The 17,515-nt window shown below is 37.6% G+C and overlaps 1 long non-coding RNA gene across 1 annotated transcript in view; it reads right to left on the reverse strand.

Moving 5' to 3' along the window:
* Nucleotides 1-7,545: 7,545 nt before the first annotated feature.
* LOC139077964 (uncharacterized) overlaps nt 7,546-17,515 on the reverse strand; it is a 76,059-nt gene continuing 66,089 nt past the window's right edge. Inside the window, exon 3 of the long non-coding RNA XR_011530639.1 lies at nt 7,546-8,048. This is a non-coding gene — a long non-coding RNA (uncharacterized lncRNA). The remainder of the gene's footprint in view (nt 8,049-17,515) is intronic.

The raw sequence follows: 17,515 nt of genomic DNA on the forward strand, positions 1-17,515 counted from the left end.
AATGAATGGAAAACATCCAGCAGGATAGCTTTCTATAAGTTGTTCTTTTGTTTTTGTTTTTTGCTGAGGAACGTCTGTTGCCAATCTTGCTCTTTTTTTTTTTTTTTTTTTGCCTGAGGAAGACTAGCCCTGAGGTAACTTCTGTGCCAATCTTCTTCTATTTTGTGTGTGGGTCACTACCACAGCATGGCTGACAATGTTGTAGGTCCAAGCTAGGGATCAGAGCCTGAGAACCTGGGCCATCAAAGTGGGGCACACTGAGCTTAACCACTATGCCATGGGGCTGGGCCCTCTATAAGTTGTTTTTAATGAGAGGAAAACATACCGTAAAAATTATTTTAAAATAAAATCTTAGAAAGTAAGAGAAAACCAGTTTGGGAGAAATAAACTATGTTAAATCAACTGATAGTATCCATTTTGTTGGCAGGACATGTAAGATGAAGTTTGAAGTGCTCGGCATTCACAAAAACATACATAGGAAACTTCTTACCTGTAGTCCACTTGGAAATGATTAACAGTGCTTCAGATCAGTCTGATGCTTGTCAAAAAACACTTTTATTGATTTCTAATATTTTTCCTTAATTCAAATATGTATAAAACCAGCCTCTTTATCTATCTTACCCAGAACATTCATCTGTCCAACATTTTTATTAACACCAAAGTCTCTACTCTTTTCTCCATTCACTAGGATTATGATAGCTATTTTCAGAAAATGTGAATTTTGCCCACTTGACTTCCATGGCACTAATTCAGTTAAGATTTTAAAATATATACAACAGAACAAAAGATTATGGCAGATGATTTTTAATCAAAATTATGACCAAATGGAGTATGCTGGATCAAATCTAGAATTCAAACTTACCAAAAGGGGAGAATATGTCTTAAAAGACAAGATAACTAGTGAATATTTGTAACAAAGGTAACTTTCTGACATTATGTGTGTAGGTACTTATGAGCAAAAGCAAAAGAGTAATTGATTCTTAGAGAAAGAGTATGTCTTGAAGCGGGCCATGCAAGTAAAGCCAATACAAATACTAATGATTAAAAGGAAGTGGCCTGTGTGTGACTGCGAATTATTGTAACGCTGTTCATCAATCAAGAAATGAGTGATTTGAGTTGACTGAGGATATTATTTACCTGACCTGGGCTTTAAGCTCAAGTTAAACGTTATATATTCATTGATTTGTTTCTCCTAAGGACTTTCTATGGTTTTAATTCTTTGTGTGGGGTCCCTCACAGGGTAAGTGCCAGGTAAATGCTTTCTGAGTAGTTCATGCAATGAATGCCTTTTGGGGACATATTGTAAAATGTTGTGAAATCATTTAATTCTCTCACATTTTAAAGAGGACTCATTCAAAGAGACCTGATTTAAACTTCAGTTCTGCCATGGTTTAACTGTCTGTCATTGGATGAGTTATTCAACTTAATGAGCTCATCATCTTTAAAATGAAATCAATGATACCTACTTCATAAGAATATTGTTAAGATTAAGTGAGGATGTATATATGAAAAAAACAAAATAATATTCCAGGGCAACATGACTTGGGGAAATTGCACAAGTCTTAAAATTAGATAGATCTAAATTTATACTCGGCCAGTGAGAAATTGAGCTGTTATTGGTTCCAGCTCCTCAGTTACAATGCTATGTAATTATTCATCCATGTTTTTTGCCACGTGACTTGGCAGTGTTTCCTGCTATGGCTGGAATAAATTTCCTTGCCTTTTGATGTTGGATTGGACCATGGGAATTGCTTTGACCAACGGAGTGTTAGTGGAAGTGTCTAGACTGTGAGAGGCAGCACGTGCTCCCGCTTTCTCTCTGTGCTTTTGCATTTGCATGGGGAGAGTATGTTCAAGTTAGTCTGCTGTTTCATAAAAAAGTGAGGAGGCATGTAGAGAAAGCTTGAACCCAACCTGCAAATTGGAGCAGAGTGAATGATTCTAGCTGAGCCACAGCTTTTCTTTACATCAATTAATGATAAATGAATGCTAGTAGTTGCTGGCAAGTGAGAACTTTGGAATTGTTTGTTACCTAGCACTATCTTGGCACTTTTGACTACTCTATGGCCCTATTCAATTACCTTGAATGCAGATTTTATTTTTCCAAAGCTGTTCAGATTGTTTTACATTTAATCTCTTCACATATCTGAAAGGTAGTGGCTATAATATTCTCTTTGTACATTTATGGAAATCCAGGGAAGCAAAATATCTTTAACATTAAATCAGGTGCCTTAGCATAATTTTATATATTTCCCATATAGCTTGGTATATTTTATTATATTTATTTATATAGAATACAAGTTGATTAATTTTATATGTAATTTATCTCTGTGATGGCATTTACAAAATTTACCTGTGACAAACATGATCCTCCTCTTAAGTCATACTTGCTGACACAAGGCAAGAAAAGACTGTCAAAAAATTCTAGACAAAGTCCTGAAGGTCTCTCTTCATTAGAAGAGATCCAAAGTAATGCTTTAGTTGTGTTGCTGAAATATAGGGATGGGGCTGATGAGGCGGGCTCTCCATCTTCTGCAAGGCTTGGCCCTCACTTGACAGTGTCAGTTTTCTCTATGGATGTAGGGTTGAGATAAGCTGAAGTGAAAAAAACGACCCCCAAAAAGAAGGCTAAAGAATACAGATGCTAATTTCTCTCTCACATAATGGATTGGAAGTGAGTAATCCTGAAAGGGAAAACAACTCTGATCCTCATGGTCATTGGTGCAATCAAGTTCCTTCTAAGACATAACTCTGCCATCAAACAGGACACTGTCATCTTAGCTATGGTTACAACTAAGTGACTGACATGCTCAGGTTTCAGCCAGTGGAAGAGAGGAGAGAAAGCAGAGGCACACCTACCATTTTAAGGCTCCAGCAAGGAAATGACACATAGCACTTCTGTTCACACATCATTATTGAGAAGTTAGTTACATGGTCACCTCCAACTGCAGGGGGGCCTGGGAAATGTAGTCTCCAGTTAGGCAGCCAAGTCCTCAGCTGCAACTCTATTACTATGAAACCCTGCAACACCTACAATGTGCTGGAAGTAAAACGGCCTCTCTCAACCTCTTTACCTAAAGAGAAACCCCTTTCATTCACACGCTGCTGCAACTTCTATATTGGTCCTAACCTCTAATGTATATTTTTTGGATCCTATGTACAGAGTTCCTATTTCAATTCTCTACTTTTTAGCAGGGTGACATTGGACAAGTTACCCTGGAGTCTCAGCTGCCTTATCTTTAAAACGAGAATTAAAATACTCATCTTGTAGAGTTATAAAATATAATAAAATGTTTGTAGAAGCACTTGGAGCAGTGGCTGGGATATGTAAAGCAGCTAGTAAATGTGTTCTATTGTTGTTGTAGTCATTGCATCATTTTCATTGTAATTGTAATGGCAAGTGACACTCACGGGTTGGTAAGTACTACTAACACTGTTGTTGGAGTGGACTGAGGCCTAGATTCCCACACGGTGAGATCCTAAGAAGGAACTCTCTTTCCTCACTTCTACCTGGTTGCTCTTCACACCATGCCCCGGCACTCCGGGAACACTTGCTGTGTCACATGTTGGATTTGGATTTGGCTAGCATGAGCTTCCTTGGACCCTCACCTGTCCTTGAAGACTAGCTCCTGCCAGTATTGTTCCTCCCTTCTCCCCAACACCCCCTCTCCAATGATACTAAAGATGCCCAGTGCAAGCCATATAAGTCTCTGCCAAGTGTTCAGTTGAGCCTGCTTGTGACAGGAGATTTCTTCTTGCAGGGCCCAAACAGTTTGGCTTGGTGAGCCCCTGACCACCCCATAGAGTTCTGTGGCCAGAGATATCCCACAGCAGGCCTGTGTGGACAGCTTTACAGTGGGCCTGGGCAGAGCTCACAAACCCAATTTGGCTCCAGATACACTCTCTGTCTTGCCAACATTCTAAGAATTTGGGGTGGAAGATTGCTTAGGGGACTGCCATCCTCAGTGAAGAGGAACCCAAACTTTTAACTGAAAAGATTCTTGGCCCATGTGAATTCACGATCTCTGGTGGGTGAAAACTATCCTGTGCTTTTGTTACCTGAGTTTAGTAAACATATTCAAGCTTACCACTCCTTTCATCCGACAGACTCACTAGAACTACACTGTCCAAAATAGTACTGGGTTATACGTGGCTGTTAGGTCATGTGTGGATATTGAGCTCTTTAAATGTGGCTAATCTTAATTGAGATGGACTGAAATTTTAAATACACACAGTCTCGAAGACTTGCTTAATATGAAAAAAAATTTAAATATCACTAAATAATTTTTATATTGATTACCTCATAAGAGCATTTTGGAAATATTGAATTAAATAAAGTACGTTGTTAAAATTAACTTCATTTGTTTTTCATTTTTACTTTTTTAAAAAATGCAACCACTAAGAACTTTAAAATGACATATGTAGCTCAATTATATTTGCATTGGACAGAACTGCACTAGATTTTATGGACTCAAGCTATGTAGGCATATAAATTTCAACTCTGTTTGTGTCCCAGTAAAGCTGAGAATAATTTCAAGAGGTACTATTGACCATAAGCGTTTCTTCTTTATGATTTTGATCAACAATGATAAAATCGCCAAAGTCAGCTAGTTTTAGTGAAGAGTCTTTACACACTTCATCTTGCATTGGCAAATTACGTTTCTACTATGTGCTTTCTCTTGAAATTATTGAAATTTCTGAAAAAAATTAATTAATTAAATAGTGACTATGTCTAAGAGAGTCTTAAGAAGATTCCAATTAGTTGAGGATATTTCTTTCCAGTTACTTTCTCTTCATATTCTGATTGATAAAATAGCTACCTTGTCAGATTAAGGGTAGGGGAACTCACATGTCAGAGAATCTGGCTCTGAACTGAATTCCATTAGATAAAGAGGGGTCTGTACCAGTAGGCTATAGCTGTTAAAGATTAAACAATAGGAGTATTATTCCATCAAGTTTTAGAAACTTGAGTTTGGTTTATATGTCTGGATCAGTCAGGATACAATCGGAAAGCAGAACCACTAGGAGCTATATTCATTCATTCGTTTATTCATTCACGTATTTTTATTAAGGGATTTATTACAGGGGTTTGACTTTATGCAATCATGGGAGCTAATTAACAGGCACTGTGAGGCTGCTGTCCTTGTGTCTGATGCTAAAGCTTGAAGTCCACAAGGATAAGGGAAGATGCATATAAAGTGGAGGAGAGTAGGAGCATGCTGGAACCCACAATCATCAGTTTTATTGCTTTTCACCTTGATGGCATGGATTTCCTGCAGAAGCTGGGGCCCTTCATCATGGTATTTATCTGACTTAATCCATCTGCTTAAAATTGCCAATTTTTAACCTGATGCAGTATTAATACACACACACACAAACACACACACACACATACACATGTACACACATGAGTTGGAAAAGCAGAAGAAGAATTCAGCAGAAGGTGGAGCAGTTGCAGGCCTGAACTCTGTCTCATACCAAGAGGTGAGCCAGAGGACAAGTGAAGATTTGTGTGACTTATAACAATGAATGCTGCTTGACTTCCATCCTCCAAATCTGAGTCTCTCTGTGGCTCACCATCATTGGAAAGATACAGGGAAGGCAAATCTGGGAAACATAGCTCAACCTAGCCAGGTGGGACAAAATCAAAGCCACTAGAGGGTCTCTTCATGTGCGTGTTCTTGTTTTCTGTGCTCTTCAATCTGTCTTCTGTACATAGGGACATTGGGTATATGTGCGTAGCCTTTCTTGTCTTTCTCTCCTTCTCTTGTGTGTGTTTTGAATATGTTTGCGTTGTCTCCTTGGTGTATTTTTCTTTGTTGCTGTTTCTTTGGGGCTCATTTTTCTTTTTCTTTGATGCTGTATCTTTCCCTTCCTGTATCTTTGCCTCCTGGCGTCTTGCCTGTCTGCCTCGCTCTCTTTCTCTTTTATGACCAAAGGCTAAATTGCTTTAAAAAATAGTTTTAGTCCACTTAGTGAATATATTTTTATGGTCTCTATTCTTACATTCAAATAGACTACGGGGCAACTTAGATTTCTTTCTAGAAAAAAAAAGAAATCAACTTAAAAAAAAAGTTGAATGGCTCTAGATTAATGTCTTCTGTGAGTAAATATCCCTGGTAGAAATAGTCTAATCAATATTAAAAGTAATTGATGCCAAGCTTTAATGGATGCCTTCAAGCAGCTCTGACAGCTGCCATGCATCACCTCTTACCACCACAGCAGTTGACCAGTACTCTGTCTGGTTTTTAAAGGGTATTTATCACCCCATTTCACTATTTTGCTTTTTTCAGGTTGGAGATTGCTTCATGCATGTCACAGCAAAGAGCCACCTCTAAATTTGAGGGATCTCTAGAAAGTATTATTTTCCAAAAATTTTTCTAGGGACCTTTTCAACCATCATTCCTCTGTATCAATTATCAAATTATTAAACATAAAATTGCCCATATGGATGTTGTTATTATTTTGTCACTCTCCCATGTGGACCAGATTAATGGGATATTTTCCTTCTGTAGTCTAAATGCAGGGGAGTGTGAGTTTGGAGAAAGGGTAATTTGACAGCATCAAAGTTGCTTAGTGTGCTACTGGGGTCATTAACCAACAGGGAAGATTTGGACTTGCTGGAGAACAGCAGAGATCAGTGCGATACTTGGGTGGAGAAATAAATGTCAGCAGATAGGCAAATGGGAGAGTACAAGCAAATTTTCTCTGCTTCTTAGATTAACTAGGACAGGCTGTCTACTGTTGTGTATTTTCAAAAGATCTCACATCTGAAACTTCTAATTAGTTAGATCTATCTGGAGCTTGCCTCTCTACGTAGGTAGAGGCCCTCTCTGGTCAGGAAAGGGTAATGGAGACCTCACTCCAGGATGTAGGACCAATCATGACAGGTGAGCTTTCCTCTCATGCACACATGAATACACCCACACTGTACACACATACCCACGCACAAAACCAGATTGTAAAATGATGAGTTATAATTATAATATTGATGTCTGACTTTGGTATAGAATTTTAGGATTTACAGAGTGTTTTCTCATATATTATCTCAGAATGAAGAGAATAATAATGGGAGTCAGTGACCACAAGTAGGAGGAAATGGGGAGAGTGAACAGGAAAGAACAAGAGAAATAGATAGGGAAGAAAGTGCCTGTGGGTGGGAACCAGTTGAAAAGTAGAACATGGAGAATGGCAGTTAACCAAGGGAACTTAGTATCTCATCACTCATCTAATCAACCCATGAAGGATGACGATATTTTCTGTAAATGCGCCTCAGTATCTTGAAAACAGATGCAGTGGATTGGAGAGTATTGAGATTTGAGTCTAGAGTTCAAAATTAGTTAAACACATTTGGAAAAAGTTAGAACAAAGATTTCAGAGAAGGACAGCTATGTAGGCTGCTTTTACTAAATCTGTGTGAACTGTGGCTTGAAAACCAACTTCAAGCCTTGCAGAGTTTGGAACACTGATAAGGGTCCGCATGTGTTTCATACAGCTCTTTGCCCATGGGGAAGCAGAGCTGGACAATCAGGTGGTCCCCTCATACAGCATTCAGCATTTTGCAGGGGTGGAGCAATTTAAGCAGCCCCACCAAGGGACCTGATGCCCAGCTACGCAAAAACCAGAATAATCTAAACTGACCTCACTAACACGCCAGTCATGTGACTTGGGCTGGGTTGGAATGTGTGGTCTGAACGGACATCACTGTGGGTCCTGCCACCTCGCCCCAGAAAGCTGACATCAAAGGGCAGAGAAAAGCAACCACCAGTCCTCGCAGAGGACTGACATTTACTTCCCAAGGATTAGTTCTTGTATAGATGAAACCCCCCTTTTTTTTTCTAGTTTATGGTGGTTATATCAAAACGAGGATGATTTTGATCTTAGCAATGAAGTTGTTCTCCCTTCTCCAGGGTTTCCATATTCTGTGCTGTTCTCTTCAGTGTCTCTTTCCAGGCATCCTTGACAAGTAGAATTGGGATGTTCAGAACGATGAGCTTCATGTGACTCTTTCCAGATTTACTGTGACCTTCTCCATAGTGTGGGTCCCCCTGATGCAAGAGAGAAGAAAATAAATAAAAACCACGTGCTTTCAGTTCTGACTCTGCCCCTCAATACAGGCATTATACCTGGGCTTCGGTTTCCTCATCTTCAACACCAGGTGATCATTCTGGGTTGTCTCCAAATCTGCTTATGTTTTGATATCATGTGATGGAAACAATTTTAATGCCTTCTGTAAGAACCCACAGACTTTCTTTTTGTAATAAGCACGTGCTTCTTTCCTCTAAAATTACTAGCAGATTGGTTCAACATTTTGAAGGCTGCCAAAACAGGAAGATAAAGCTTTATTCAATTATGAATAATTTTGAAGAGCTTTGGGTGTGTCTCTTACAACAGGTCAGCAATTCCAGTATGCTGCCCACTGACTATCCCTGCAGGAATGTGTAAAAGTCAGGCCATGTGAAGCCTGGGGATCAAAGAGAAAGGCCAGGAGACAAACTGCCTTCCATGTTGGTGGGTGAGGGCCAGAAGGCTGGTAGGACCAACAGGGTAAAGATGGTGCCACAATCATATCTTCTTCAGTTTGAGACTCCCAGAAAGGAGCTCTTAGTGGAAGACAATCTTGGACCAAATGGCCTAGGAGAGACACCTGGGAGGTTTGTAATGTCTTTCACTAATGTAAGATGCCATGAATTCCTTTAGTATCACACATTAGGTTGTGTCTTCATAGATGCTTGATTAGGTCATGTCTACAGGCAAAACTCTTAGTTGAAACTTACAAAAGAGAGTAGAAAAAGGCAGAAATATTGTTTTTCATTCATCTCTTTATCTTCATGATGCTAAGGAAGAATATATAACCAACTTTAATCTTATGTGACTGTTTATTTGAGTACTAACCAATATTTCATGTGTAGGCCTTATTTGGATTTGGTTTACATGTTCATTCTTATATCATTCAGTTTAGTGAGAAGACACAAAAGTAAACTGAATAGGCATATTCTTGAATTATTGTTCTGTGTTATCCATAATCATATTTCTGTTGTTGTTTTTCTTATACTCATGTTCATTATACAGATTTTGAAAGGTACAGAATATAACTTAAAATCATATTACTAATAGTTTCACCCCCAGCGGCCACTGCTATTGAGATTAGGAGACATTTCTTTGTAGTTGTTTTCTTTGGCTAGGTAAATCAGAACGTTATTATTAGCGATTTTTTAAAATTTTAAAATGGGCATGATTCTTATTTCCTCTTATTAAAGAGGCCTGTAATAAGCCAATATTGATTCTCAGCTATTTTCTAAGTAGACCAAACTTGGCTTTGCTGTCTCTAACATTCTCAGCTTTGCCCTCCTGACTTCTCCACTCCAAGGGCCTCATGTGTTGGCGCTTCTGTCCACCTTCCCCATTTCATCGCATCAGCTACCGTGCCTCCATTTGGCCTGTTGTTCCTTTGTAAATATTCTCCCTCGCACTCGGCCCATACAGCAATCTCCACCTTCAGTGACACATACATATTCAAATAGGCTTTTCAAATACCTAGAACCCATTGACATCAAGAATTACTCATATGGCCCACTGATAGATGAGATGGATTGAGAGGTCCTCAGATCCCACCATATTGTATTTAGAGTCCTTAGATGAAACTCCAGAAGAGATGATGAGAAAATGTTCACAACATTGGTGAGTCAGAGAGGGGCCCCCTCCCTCTATCCCTGTTAGAGTTAACTAAACCTTTAATTATAAGTTGTTTATGAAGATATCTTATTTCTATCTTGGAATCTGTCTATTTTTCTCTTGTTTCTCTTCTATAAACATTGTCTTCTCTTCCAGCTGGGTCTCTATATGTTCCAGTCTAATGAAGGGGTTTAGCTGGTAGCAGGTCTCAGGTGAGACTGTTCACAGGAACAAGGTTTAACCAACAAATCTAGGCGTCACCCTTTCCCTCACCTGTCCACCTCACAAGCACGCACAAACACATACCCTTCTAATCCCTCAGCAAGTCCCGTCAGTTAAGATTTCAAGCCATATCTATAATTCAGAGCACAGTTTTCTGCATCTACTATCCCTGTCCTTGTCCAAGCTCCTGTCGGGAAAAATTGTGAAAGACTTTGAAATGAGCACAAAAAGATTACCAGATGTCTTGTCTAGCACATTTTCCTCATTATCTGTTCCTTCCATAGTCTTTCAGCTATTTTACAACTGTTTTAAATTGTAGAAAACTGATAGTAATGCAAGTGGTTCTTATTCATACAAATGCAATTGATTATTGCCCTATGGATATTGGCCAGTTTTGCATCTACTGTATTTGCAATTCATTTCAGCATTTCTTATTGCTAACGTACGTGTGTTCTTTGACTTATCCTTTGAATTAGTTGTAACATCTTACTGTTTTCCTCATTAACTAATGAATTAAATCCCATCTTTGACTCACGGTTTTATGTTAAAAATCACTGTCCAACACTATTTTCAATTCTTTCCTGGACTGTATCTGTCCCCAAACTTGATTGTTTTCTCTTGTTCCCTCTTGCAAATCTTTCTCCATAGAGCAATTTGAATGATCTCTTTTAAGAATTGAAATCAGACCATCTCGCTTCTTAGCTGAAAAATTTCCAAAAGCATCCTATTGTTTTTCTAGTGAAATCTGAGCTCCATAGCATGGTTTACAAAACCCTAAAGGATCTGGTACCTGTGTTCTCTCCAACCTAGTCTTATACCCTTCCCAAGATTTTTCACCATAGTTCATCTAAACTGGCCCCATTTCTGTTCCTGAAATTTATCAAACCTTTTCCCATCACAGGACCTTCACACTTGCCTATCTATGCCACGTTTTATCTTGGACATTTGCCTGGCTGATTCAGTTTTGTTTTTTAGGTCTCAACTTTCCTCTTAGGTCCCCCTGAGACCTCTGGTCTCATTTCCCTGCTCAGATAAGCTCTCCTTGACTAATCTTTGTAAAACTAGCTCCTGCATTTAATATCAATTTTGTTGTAAAACTGGCTCCTGCATTTACTATTTTGTCCTATTTATTGTAATCTGTATTGACTTTACTTATTCCTTTATCTCATCTCTGTTTGACACCTCCACTAGGAAGAAGAGTCAATGAAAGGACAAAATGTATGGTTATATTATCTGTTTTATTACCAGATATATTTCCTGTAGCAAAGAGTGTTTGTAGAATAAATGAAAAATATGGGCTAGGAAATGCCGGAGGAGGAAAAAGTCCATGAATTTCAGAGGGAGAAATCTGAGGACAGATGATTGAGAAAATAGAGGCTCTACCAAATGGCTAGTTGTAGTCAGATGAATGTTAACAAGAGAAATGGTGTGTTCCATGATGACCAGTGAGCCAGGTGTAAGTGTGGGTATATTCAGGAACAGGAACAAGTAAGGATGCAGTGCCCAGATACCAGTATGATGCTCTTTGGAAGAGTAGATAATCCATCTCTTGTTGACTTGTAAGTCAGATATATTTAGTATAGTGTTCTGTCCCTTGTTGTCTTGGGGCTTAGGTAGAAGTTCAATAATTAAGAATTCCCAATCTCACTAATGTAGTAATTTTATTATCCTGGTTTCTAGAACATTATTGGTAATCAATTAATGCTGGATGAACATAGAATGAATGAATAAATACCTTGTATGTAAATATAGTTTCTAGAAAGATAGAGGCATAGATAAATAAGATGCTTTGATACACTGATGATAGTTGTACCGACATGGGAAAATGAAACGTTGCTCTGAGAGTAGTGTGGTTAGAGAGAGCTCATTATCCTGCACTGTTTCTCTTATTCCAAGTCCTTTTAGATCTTGTATTTCTCCTCAATCTCCTTTCTCCTTTTAATCACTTTATTTTTCACTATGGTCTCCTATTTTTTCTGGGTACTTTTTACTTTTTGTTGACATTTTTCTGTCTTCACCTTCTCTAGAGAATGAGTATGGAAGGATCTCCAAGCACCAAATACAGCTCACTAGCTCTAGTGAAGCTTTTGAGAATAACGTACGCATGAAGGGCCATAAGTTGATGATGTTGGCCATACTGATGTTTTTAATGATGAGAGTGACAAGATCATTAAAATATTAAAGCCTCCAGGCCATGAAAATTGGGCATTGACCACGAAATTAAGATTATTATAGGTAATGGAAGAAAGGTGATGTCTGAGCTTGGATTCTCCAGAAAGTAAAGCCTGAACCAAAGGCAGAAGTGATAGTAGTTTATTGAGGAGTGAGATCCAAGGAGGTGGAGACAGGGCCAGGTAAGCAGGGAAGAAGAGAGAACAGAACAAAGATGCATTATAAATTTGAAGTTGGCCATTGCTATAGGCAAATAGTTGTTCGAGCTCCCAGGTTTGCCTAAAGCGGCATATGAAATGCTTTTCAAGGTTACCAGCATAAAAGGGAAAGCAAATCCATCAGCTTACATTCCCCATTAGTCAAAGGTTCATCCCACAGCATGATAATTTTTCAGCATTTTCAAGTTGCACATTTGTGAATGCCAAGAGGACTCCCATTGGGGTCTGCTACTACAGTATCATTAAAAAAGCTCCTGGGCAGAAAGTAAGTGATGCGTGGCCCAAATCTGAGATGAGGTGCATCAGGGCTCACCAGCGTGAAGCTAGGTGGTCAGAATAAGAGACAGATGAGGGCAAGAGAACATGAAGTGGGGTAAATAAATGTTTAAAATACAGGGGAAGCAGCAACATAAAAAAGAAATAGAAGAAGAAGAAGACAGAAGACAGAAGACAGGCAACAAGACAGAGAATGATTAACCAGCTGTGTGACCTTATACAATGCAATTTACTTCTCGCAACCTCAGAACCTTTGACTGTGAAATGAATTAACATTGGCTGAATGATGGAATCAACTGGTGATCCTAAAAAACAGTAATCTCTAGGTCCCACCCCCAGATTTTGTGATTTAATTTGTCTCTGGTGCAACCCAAGCATTTGAGATTTTTTTAAAAAACTACCTAGGTGATTCTAATATGTAGGCAAGATTAAAAATCTTTGTCTAAAACCTGTAAGGGTTCATCCACTTCTAACGTGTTATTATTCTATCCGCTGTTTTAAAAACTTCTAAGGAAAAATATTCTCCAATCATCTTCTTCAGTTAGATATGTTTTATAAGAGCTTTCAAACTCTGTGTACTTATGCTTATATTCCTCCATTTGCAAATATATCTCAGTTAAGCAGATTATTGTGGTTTTCTCAATTTTAGGCCAATTATAAATTAAACTAATTGTTTCAATTGGCCTTTGATTAATATGTTTTTGTTTCTCCAGAATAACTCTGTTGCAATTTCTACTGGCTGCGTAGTATAGTTCTTCAGAACGTCTGCCTGAAGATCTTTCTTCTTGCCAAATTCTTTTGGGGAAATTGCTAACTGGAAACTCTTTTTTCCTATTTTGCAATAATTGGACTGATTTTCAGTTACTCTTCTCTAAAAATATGAAATACTAAGTAGATATAAAAATTTTAAAAATATAAATTTATGTAAGATATAAAGAAGGGAGATACAAAAGATGCCCACGCATCTACTGACCGTTTTGGAAAAAAGACTATTATTAAACTAAAATTTCCTGTGGGTATGCCTTTGCATCCTAACTTATTCCATTACTACCACTCAAAGGTAGCCACCGTCATGAATGTTGTGTGTGCATGTGATTGAGAGAGAGGTAGAGAGAGAAAAAAAGAGATAAAGATGGGGAAAAGAAAAGAGAGAGAGAGTGAGAGAGAAGGAGAAAGAGAAGATTCCTGCATGAGGCATTTGTTACCGTTACTAAAATTGATATACACAATTTTTCTCACATTTTAGACAGAACTCGATTACAGATGGAGGAAGATTGGAAAATGTAGTCTATTATGTGTCCAGTATAAAAATAAAGTGGTTTGGAAAACACGTGACATATTCTCTGCTATACAATAATACTTTGATGAACATTTAAATTGTTTTCTTTTTATTACAGTTGAACTGCTATAGACATTCTAAGTCTCTCAATGTCCACGTGCAAGAATTTCTCTTGTACAGTGACTTTTGAATCTTTTCTTTTTTTTTTACCATAACTCCATGGAAGAAAGGTATTTTACATCTTCTTCCAATGTAAACATATGCCCACATAGATACTTGAAACTGGGGGAGAGTTTTCACCAAGAAATACTTATCCATTACTTGTTAAAGAAATTTACCAGTTTGGAGTTCTCAGTTTCTAGTATTGTTTCCAACCTGTGTAAACTTTAACACTAATTCTTCTCGCATGGAAAGAACTGAAAGCTAATGCTGAGATGTTAACTGTTTTTTCCTTTTAGATTCACCAAACTTTTCAATTATAGCTTTTGCACGAAAAACAAGTCACTTATTTCAAAAAATTGGATTTTTCACATTTCTCTCTTTACCAGGGTCGTCTGATCTCTTCCCTGAATCCAGGTGAGGCCATGGATGAACCAATAATCCAGATGGAGGGGTTTCCTCATGTCTGACGGGCAAACACCAACTTCATGATCACAACCTGTTTTATTATCAGGGTTTTTTTTCTTTCAGTTTTGTTGTGGGTAGGAGAAATACCACATTGCTTTAATCTGAATTTCTTGTGGAGCTTATAAGGATAAGCTTTTTACTTTCCAAATGTTTGTTGACCACTGAATGTATATATGGATGTATTTGCATGCATGCGTTTTTGTTTAATTGTAAATTTTCTATAAAGTCTTTTGCTACTCTCTTTTTCATTAAGTGCTTATATTTTTCATATTTTATGAGCTCTTTTTATAAGCTTAACCTTTAATATTTAAATGCAAAAAATACATTTTATTTTATATACAATTTCATTATATATATTAAATAGAATGTGTATTTCTTCACTTATAATCACTATCATGGAGCCTATAATTTAAGAATGCTAATGAGCAAGTAATATGGAAGATAAGTTGGATGGAAAAGTGAAATTTGATGCTGAGACAACTTAGCAAGTTTTCTCATTAATCCATAAGAGAAGGCAGTAAAATGCGAACTGTAGAAGAGAAAAGAGGAGATACTAGAAGCTCAAGTGAGTTTTTTCCAAAAATGTAGAAGATTTGGCAGTTAATTTATCGCCCATGGGAGGAGATGTTACTAACGTTGATTCTAAGTTATTGCGTCTGTTGCCTGGGAGGAAGGTGCTGCCAAAGAGAAAAGTGGGAGTCGGTTCAGGGAGGAGTTTTATAGAGGAAACGATTGACTCCAGAGACTTAAAAAGGCTAAAGAAGCAGGAAAAATTCCCATAACCTTAGAGGACAACTGATACTAAGATTTTAATATATATTCTTTTAGACTACTCAGAAGTATACTTTACAAAGTTGATATGTTATTTTAGGTAAAATTCTTAAAACCATTTTTATACCTAATATGAGTAGATCTTCATGTTAATAAACATTTTCTATAAACAGCTATTTAAATATGTGCAGAATAGTCTTATAAATATACCATTTTCTCGCTTTGGGATAATTTGATTAATTTCAATTTCTTACTGTTATTTTTTAAAAGATCAGCATAATCTGAAATGTTTTTGTATATAATCTTTCAATTTCTGATTATTCCCTAAAATAGAGTCTCAAAAATGTTATTACTGCAACAATTATGTTTGTGTTAACCTATTTGTTATGTGGCTTCTACTCCTTGAAGAATTATGCTAATATATTCATTCTCAAGCAGTGTATCAGAGTGCCGAGTTACCATACCTTCTACATTGAATACTTGCATTAAAACAAAAAGGCAAAAGCAAGAAAACTCTGCTAATTTAACACAGTGAAAAACAAAACACCAGCATCACGTTGATGCTTTATTACTTTTTTCATCTATTCAAATACTCTGGGCTTTTAACATTGTGTGCATGTGCATATGTAGAAATTGTTTGTTTATTGTGACACTCATTGAGATTCAATTTTTTTCAATCAATTTATGTGTTTTATATTTATCAAGCTTTTCTACTTTCACTTTAATATTTTTTGCAAATACGTCTCTCCAAGTTTGTTGTTAAAGAGATTCATGTTTCAATATGCTGATTTTATGGAATTCTTTATTATGATTAAAATACTCATCAAAGAAGTAAATCAGTAGGAGGTTCAAGGGATCCTCAGGTCAGAAGGGAGCATTAGGCATTTGAAGCCCCATTATGGTGGATGGGAGCATTTACAAAGGAAGTGGAAGGATGCCAAAGCTGAACGTTGCCTGTGGATTGCCTAGAGTATGGTAAGCACTTAATAAATATTTGTTGACTGGTTGTTCTAAATCCTGCCCAGGATTTGTCTTACATCTATCTCTTCTTCAGTTAAGATAGAGCAATGAATTTCTATTCTTCAATGAGGGCAAAGCATTTTGGTAATTTACAGTTAGGTAAAAATGAGAAATCTTTCTGACTCCATGCTTTGAGCCCAAATGGTTGCTGGACCTAGATAAGCTTTGGTGGATCATGGCCTTAGCCATATGTCTTTTCTATGTAGTGTTAAAACTTCCTGGCATAGTCTTGTTTCTTCATATAAAATAGTATCTGGAAGGGGAACCACGGGCTTTTGAGGCTGGGCAATCCTTTAATGACAGTACCTCCTGAGTAGAAGAGGATAAGTGGAACGTAACCAAGAGAATTTTATTAGTGAAGCCAGTAGCCTTGTGGTCTCTCCTACATTAAACTGTGTTTGAAAGAGATAAAATGGTCTCAAATGGTTATATCTCCTTATAAACAGACTGCTCTGCTGAACTTGATGGAAAATTCTGGTTAGCATGATGAACCCAGACTGTCTGCTACTGAATAAGTTCCTTCTTAGATATGGACCAGAATCTATCACTGACCTTCTAAGATTTTGGTTGTGGCGGGTGATTTCCAAAAACCTTAGTTGTGTGAGATAAAAGTGATTTCTCTAGTATTTTTTCCATCTTTACAATTGATTATGCACCTAGAAATGGCTGTAAATGTACATTGGAGGAGTACATTAAGGGATGCAGGCTTGGGGACAATCCAATGACAGAGGCTTGATTTCACCACCTACTATGGTGACTTATGCAAGTTATTTTCTCTCTTTAAACCAGAATTTCCTTATTCTTAAAATAGAGACTGTAACCTTATGATGCTGTTTCCTTTAGTGTCAAAGTTCTTTCATCCTGCAGGCTTTTTTCCTCAACCCTGGGCTTCTGCAGATCATTCTTCTCTGAGCCTCTGGGTCCCCCAAACCAGAGCACTGGACAACATCTAGATCTCCTGCATCTCGTATACAGGCTTTGGGGAAATAGAAGTGTTGTCACATCCTTAACTATCTAATCGTTTCCCTCTTTGAATGCTGTACTTATGGTACTGTACCATATTATACAAGGCACCAAGCTGTGTAGGGGACTACTCCCTCACAATGTGGGCCCAATTTTTTTCAGGTGCCCCTATCCTTATTGAGAATTTTCCACAACGTGCCCCCAGACTCCTATAGATCCCAAAAGGGGGAAAATGAAGACGGTAGTATTTGCCCTCTTTGCTTTAACTCTTCATAATCTTCCTGAATGTCTC

This window comes from Equus przewalskii, chromosome 20 (assembly GCF_037783145.1).
Source record: "Equus przewalskii isolate Varuska chromosome 20, EquPr2, whole genome shotgun sequence".
NCBI lineage: Eukaryota > Metazoa > Chordata > Mammalia > Perissodactyla > Equidae > Equus > Equus przewalskii.